Source organism: Cornus florida, unplaced genomic scaffold (assembly GCF_030987335.1).
Source record: "Cornus florida cultivar Cherokee Brave unplaced genomic scaffold, ASM3098733v1 CherokeeBrave_3.0.0_Hap2_Chr03, whole genome shotgun sequence".
NCBI lineage: Eukaryota > Viridiplantae > Streptophyta > Magnoliopsida > Cornales > Cornaceae > Cornus > Cornus florida.
In genome coordinates, this window is record NW_026775573.1 from 46,149,171 (window position 1) to 46,156,476 (window position 7,306).

Genomic DNA, 7,306 nt, shown 5'->3' on the forward strand with positions numbered 1-7,306 from the left:
CTTACAAGCATTCGGATGAGTTTCTTGAAGTATGTTCCACCATAAAATATACGGACATGCCGGAAGAGGTTTTAAGACTCAAACTTTTTCCATTCACCTTAAAAGGTAAGGCAAAGTATTGGTTTAACAATCTTAGGCCTTTTTCAATCACTTCTTGGGTAGAAATGCAACAAGAGTTCTTGAAGAAGTACTATCCGGTTTCTAAGACCAATGCCATGAGAACCTCAATTCGAGAATTTTCACATGGGGATGGAGAAACGTTTCATGAGGCATGGGAACGCTTCAATGAATTGATTAGGAAGTGTCCACATCATGACATGCCCAAATGGTAATTAGTTCAATACTTCTTTGAGAGCTTATTGGACAACTATAAGGGCATGGTTGATGCTTCCATGGATGGCTCATACATTGATAGGCATAAGGATGACGTGTGGCGTCTCTATGAGAGCATAAGTGAAAATTCTTTGCATAGAACACTATCATCCAAGAATGGTAGAAATTCACAAGGTATGAAGAATGTTGGCTTACATCAAGTCGACCATTCAAATGAAATAGCCGCCGAAATGAAGTCTTTATCTCAAAGGTTTGATCAATTTTTTATTAACCAAAACTTGGTGAACCAAGTATCTTCCTTCCCTAACCATTCTCATCGTGCATCAAATGAAACATGTATGACTTGTTCTAGTGTTCTTCGTTCTACTTCTCATTGTCCTCACGAACAAGTGCAAAGTGAACCTAATGAACAAGTCAATGCGGCTTTTGTGAACCAAGGAAACAATACTTATGGCACTCATTATAATCCAAGTTGGAGGAATCATCCGAATTTCTCTTCGAAAAACCAAGGAGAGGGCTCAACCCTTCCCGAGGCAGTTTTCAAGGGAAGTACATTCCACTTCCACTACAAAACCAAGGATCCCAAGATTATAGACCTTATCAATCACAAGGGAATCAATTTGCTAATTCTCATTTTCCCAACCAATCTTATTCCCAAGGTAATACTAGAAGTCCCGCCTTTGAAGATAAAGTTTTGAATGCTTTGGGCACTTTAGAGGCTAACACTCAATTGCTTCATTCTCACTCTCAATCTATTGGAAGCTAGAAACCCAAGTAGAGCAAATAGTAAGCACTCTCAATGTAAGAGAGAAGGGAAAGATGCCTATAAATGCCCCACCTAAGCAACAATGTGTTATGGAAACCCATTCCTCATCGGAAGGCCACACCATTGAACATGTTAATGAGGTGACTACCTTGCGGAGTGGTAGGATTGTGGACAATCAAGTTGGAATGTCTAATAAAGAGAATGAACCGGTGCAACCTCAAGTTGTCACCCGTCCTGTTTCATATCCCATTCCTCCTTTATTGCATATACATGACCTTGTAAATGAGAAAGTCTTAAAAGATGCGTTTGAAAAAGAAGATTTGAAAAATGATGTTGAAAAGGTTTTATTGAAAAATGATTTGAAAACTTCTTGTGTTGAAGAGAGTTCAAAAGAAAATTTTGAGAAAGTGTTTGAACCAAAGGTTCCATTTTCGGATGCTTTAAAAGGATCTATTTCAAAAGACAAGCAAAAGGCAAAAACTAATGAAATCATGGAAATGTTTAGGCAAGTGAAAGTAAATCTTCCACTATTAGATACAATCAAGCAAATTCTAGCTTATGCCAAATTCTTGAAGGACTTGGGCACCCAAAAGCGGAAGAACAAGAGCCAAGCACCAAGAAAAGTGGTTTTGACCGAGCAAGTAAGCTCAATTTTGTAACATAACACTCTTCCAAAGTTTAAGGACCCCGGTTCACCCACTACATCATGCATTATTGGTGATCATATCACTAATCGGGCACTTCTTGACTTAGGAGCAAGTGTTAACCTTCTTCCATACTCGGTTTATATCAAATTGGGCCTAGGTGAATTGAAACCAACGTCGGTAGTTTTGCAACTTGCCGACTGATCCATTAAGAAGCCTAGGGGTATAATTGAGGATGTTTTGATAAAGATTGACAAATTCTTCTTCCCGGTTGATTTCGTTGTCATAGACACGGAACCGGTTCCCAATCCTAAGAGCCAAATTCCCATTATCCTTAGCCGTCTTTTCTTGGCAACCGCTAATGCCAACATCAATTGTAGGACGGGGATAATTAAGATCTCATTTGGCCACATGAAGGTGAAGTTGAATATCTTTGATCCCACACCCAATTCATTTGACAAATATGAGGGAGAAGTTAATGTTGTAGATGAATGTCATGATCTTTAATGCCAAAGAAATGAGCTTTTGTGTAAAACCAAAACTTCTAAAGGATCACCTTCAACCTTGCATTCGAAAAGTCTTATTTCAAACTCTTGCTTTGAAAGGGCGTGGAAGCCCAAAGGTTGTAATTGCATAGACAAGGCACTAAAGATTTCTTTTGAGCTTAATCCAACAAGTTATTCAAAGAACTATTTGTTGGGAGGAGTTCAAAGCATCTATCACCCCAACAAGGAGGGGATGCATTATAAGATCTTTGATCCAGGCTAAAAGAGCCTAATGTCTTGCTAGAGACATTAAAGACTAGCAAAAGCATTCATAGGGTGTCAAAACCCTATTCCTCCCCCATTTTTATCTTTCGTTTCATTTCTTGCGAAGTCTAGATACTTGTTTTTGGTTCATATGCATTTCAAGGAACTTTGGTGAGGATTGCATAAGCTTTTATATCATTATTGAGCATTCTGCATAGTTCGATCGATCTCAAACTTGAGTTCGATCGATCGAACTCCATTCTGCATCCAACACTTAGAAAAATTTTCGACCTGTAGAAACTTGCATCCAAATCACCTCTCTGTCCCATCGTTCGAACTACTCTTAGATCAATCAAGAGATCTTCGATCGATTTAACTTCCAAGTTCAATCGATCTCATGACTCAACACTTGGAAAAATTTTGAGCCTGCATCAACCTGCATATTTCAGCTCTCTGTCTGATCATTCGAAACCTTCCAAGATCGATCAAAAAATTCTTTGATCGATCCAACTTCCCAGTTCAATCGATCTCATGTTCCAACACTTAGCCAATTTTCTGAGCCAAAAACCTGCATACTTTTGCTCTCTGTCTGATCGATCGAACTCTTGTTTCGATCGATCTCAATCTTCATTTCATTATATTGACTTTTCAAATTTCCAAAAATCCAAAAAAATCTTTGCATTTGTATTTCATTTTATTTTCATTTTATATCATTTCATTTTATTTTTCAAAAAGTTTTCAAAAATTCAAAAATATTCTATTTTAATTAATTTTTAATTATTAGTGTTTATTCAATTTAAGTTAAAAAATAATAATAATAATAATAAAAAACTTTGAAGAGAGTTCATCAAAGTTCGATCGATCACAGTTAAGTTCGATCGATCAAACTCTGTCGGGAATGTTTTCCAAATATAGAATCGAGGGTTTGCAAGATCGATTACAAAGATCGATCTAACTCACCCTCATCCTCAAAACCCTAACCTCTCTTCGTCGCCATCACTGTCCAACCACCTCACCATCTCCGGCGAAGCTTTCCGGCAAGTTTCCAAGCTTCACATCTCTCTCTCATCTCGGATTCCATCTTTCCTTCTTCGCATCCACTTCTCTCACTTGTTTAAGGTAAGAACCGAGATTTACTTTGAGATTTGATGTTTGATTTGATGGTTCAATGATTTACATATTCGATTTAGGTTGCTTAGATGGATGAATCCGCCATTGATGAGCCTTTGAAGCATTGTATATATATGTGTATGTACGTGTGTATGTTTTGTAGATATTTTGAGATTTATTTAGACTTGTTGGAGTTTGGGCCTCGATTTGTGATGGGATTGGATGATTTGTTGTGTTGTGGGCCCACGAACACGTTCGTGTGGGCCCCATGCTTCCAAGGTCACAGATCTGTGACCTTTGGGTTTTCATCGTCGCACAGTTCGATCGATCGAACTAGTATCTCCGATTAATCTTGAGAGATCAATCGAACTCATATCTTAGATCGATCGAAGTAGTGAGATTGATCTCACTTACTTTCGATCGATCCAACTTTTGTGATCGATCTCACTTCTTTTTATGATCGATTAAACTTCACAGATCTCACACACACACTTCATTCATCATATCTTATGTTCATGCTATCATATCTATGCCCAATGCCTGTGATATTCCACATTGGATGCATTTCATACTTACATTGTTTAGCATGTTTCATATTCTACCACTTGCATAGATTCATGTCATATTTGTTTTGTCTATTTTACTTGACATACATGATTCTATTTCGTGCTTTTAAATTTCTTATTCTGGCACTAACTCCCATTGCAAGTTTTTCTTTTTCTTTTTGCAGGCCATGGTAAAGAGGAAGACTATTGCCAACAGGCAACATAGGCCCACCCGACATACTAGGCCACGGACAGAGGAGCCAGCAGAGCCCTCTTATGCACAGTGGGAGCCAGCACAGGCTACCCCGCCTCAGTCACCATCTCATGAGCCTAAGGATGACCACATACCATCCACTTCTACGGCTCATCTTGCTTTCACTCCATAACCATCTCCACCGTAGACTGGAGCTGAGCATTCACATATACCACCTCAACCAGCTCAGCCAGCTCATCTGCGGCGTGATTGGCCCACGCCTCAATATGCGCACAGGACACTCGACCATGAGTCAGAGTTTGACACGACCTTCTTCTCTCGATCGGTGCTGACCCGATCCGCCTACCAGGATATTATTCAGAGGGGCCTAGCCGCTATTCTTGCCCCCATTACAGAGCCGGTCTACCCACGGATGGTTCGGTTATTCTACCAGAACCTCTGACCATCGCCACGTACCACAGCTGAGATGGTCACTTCTATCGATGGCCATCCGATCACCATTACAGTGGACACTTTAGCCCACTGTTGCCGCTGTCCACACAGATGTCCCCTAGAGCTTCTGGACACATATTCGAGGCTATTAAGGCCTTCATATGCTGACATGGCAGTTTTCCTCACAGGTCACCATGCCAGTGGAGAGACTTTCACCACCCGGACATTCCTTCCTGACGACCTGTGGTTCACTGATTCCGTTCTTTATCGGAATATCTACATGGCGGGGCACAAGATTCAGAGAAGGGGCAATTATCTGATAGCCATTTACTCTTTCTACACCGGGCACTGGGTGTCCATTCCCGCGCTCATCTGGAGTGTGATGAGGAAGCTGTATGGCGAGTACATCAACAAGGAGATGCCCGAACGGGCTAAGTCTCTTCCTTTCAGCCACCTCATCACCCAGATCCTCATCGACCAGCGCTACCCCATCCATCCTCGGAGCACCCCGAGAGAGGTTTTTGTCACTACCTCAAGAAGGACTGGAACAAGACCTACTGCTCCCTAATTACCAGGCTTCAGGACCACGCGGTACTGGCTGCAGTAGAGTTGGAGCTGGAAGAGGCACAGGTATAGGCCTAGGCCCAGGCACAGACAGAGGCACTGGCAGAGGCAGCAGCAGCACATCCCGCAGCAGATGAAGCACCAGTCGATCCAGCTACCAAGCATTTAAATATAAACTTAGAGTGCCCTGCAGATGATGCAGAGCAGGACTCTCCAGCCAGGTCGCCCATTCATGAGCAGGAGCAGACTCAGGAGCTTTCTTCTGATTCATCTATGCCTGAGACTCCAGATATGACCCTCGGCTTTGGAGTACGTCTGCAGATGCTTGAGGATGTTGTTTCCATCTGAGCTGACCTCACAGCCCACAGAGCTGACTTTGCTGCCTTCCACACGGATGTCGCAACCATGTTCAGAAATTTATCCAGAGACATCCACGAAGCCAGACCTGCCCGTCCTACCTCATCCTCCTGAGCTCCCAGTCTTTTATATCTTATGATCTCTCTCTCCTCTTGATACTTTACTATTGTCACTGTATTATTTTTACAGCCGGTTTGTCGGCTTTGATATTTTTGTTGTGCCTGCACTTTATCCATTTTATATATATCTATTTTTGCTATGGATGTCATATGATTGTATTCTTATATCTGTATGTTTGACTCCATCAGGTGCATCACAGTGACTTCAGTGAGAGAGTGCTACCCAATTTCCAGGACCACCCTTATACCTCTCTCATTTTTTTATCTGTTTATCCCATTTACACTTGTATGACCACTGTGCATTGATTATCCCATTTTGTTATCTGATAAGTTTATCCAAGTGCCAATTTTCAGGACCATAGTTCATCCCAAGTTTGGGGGGCCATGCTGCCCACTTCGGATACTTTAGTCCCGATCATTCTTGCTTAGTTGCACTGGTATACTCTTTCCTTTGTTCTCTTTACACATTGAGGACATTGTGCAATTTAAGTTTGGGGGGAATGGTGCTTTACAGTGTTAGTTTTAAATTCAAATTTTTAGCATTACTTGTGGTCCATATCATCTTGATTTTGTGATTATTTTGAGATTCACTCTAGTCTTCTACACTAGCACCGGCGCACACTAGCATTCATTTGTGGGGTACATGCTTTGTTAATTATTGAATTGGTTATATCCCAATTGAGCTAGTACTGCATTGAAAGCTTTCATTCTTTATAAAGGTGGATAACAACCCCTTTTCACTAAGTAGCCGGGATTCTAGCCTCATCAAGTACTGAACTTCTCGCGCCGAAAGGTGGAGGGCCCAAACTCTAGGTTAATAATTGAATTTGTTTAAAAATAAAAAATAAAAAATAAAAAAGTGAGGACTTCTCCCAAAAGGTGAGAAGTGGGAAATGATTAGATGGTTGTTGTCTTGATTTGTAGCCTAGTTGATTTGAGTTTGTAAGTCCGTAGGGGCATTTGAATGCCTAATGCCCTAAAGCCGTCTAGTTTGGGAGTCATTGACCTAACGCTCGACCTCATGAATCGCTAGAAAGCTTAATAGATCAACACATTGCACTATACTTCCATCTTTGATCCTTAGAAAAAAAAATAAAAAAAAAAAACAAAAAAAAAAAAACAAAAATCGAGTGAAAAGAATAAGCGCACCTAGAACAATAAAGCTTTAATAAAAGGGCCACTTTTTGTCTTAATGATCGGTACTAGATTTGTGTACTAGTTTGAGGGTAAGGATGTGATTAATTCTTTAGTTGGCTAAGATAGCAATACATTTGATGCCGGTCCACTCAAAAGGATTCTAGAGTTGTTTTGATTTGCATGATCATTTTCTTGATGTGTGGAGTACCATACTTGCTTGCTTGATGTTGAAATTTTGAGAGATTGCTTGGAAATGTTTGAAAAATTGCATACTCGAGGTAGTTTTCTCCCAATGCTTGTTTGCAATATTGGTGCCTCTTTTAAAAGAATGAGCTT

At 40.6% G+C, this 7,306-nt stretch overlaps 1 pseudogene; it reads right to left on the minus strand.

Moving 5' to 3' along the window:
- Positions 1–220: 220 nt before the first annotated feature.
- Positions 221–319, minus strand: LOC132301865 (small nucleolar RNA R71; annotated as a pseudogene).
- Positions 320–7,306: the final 6,987 nt, after the last annotated feature.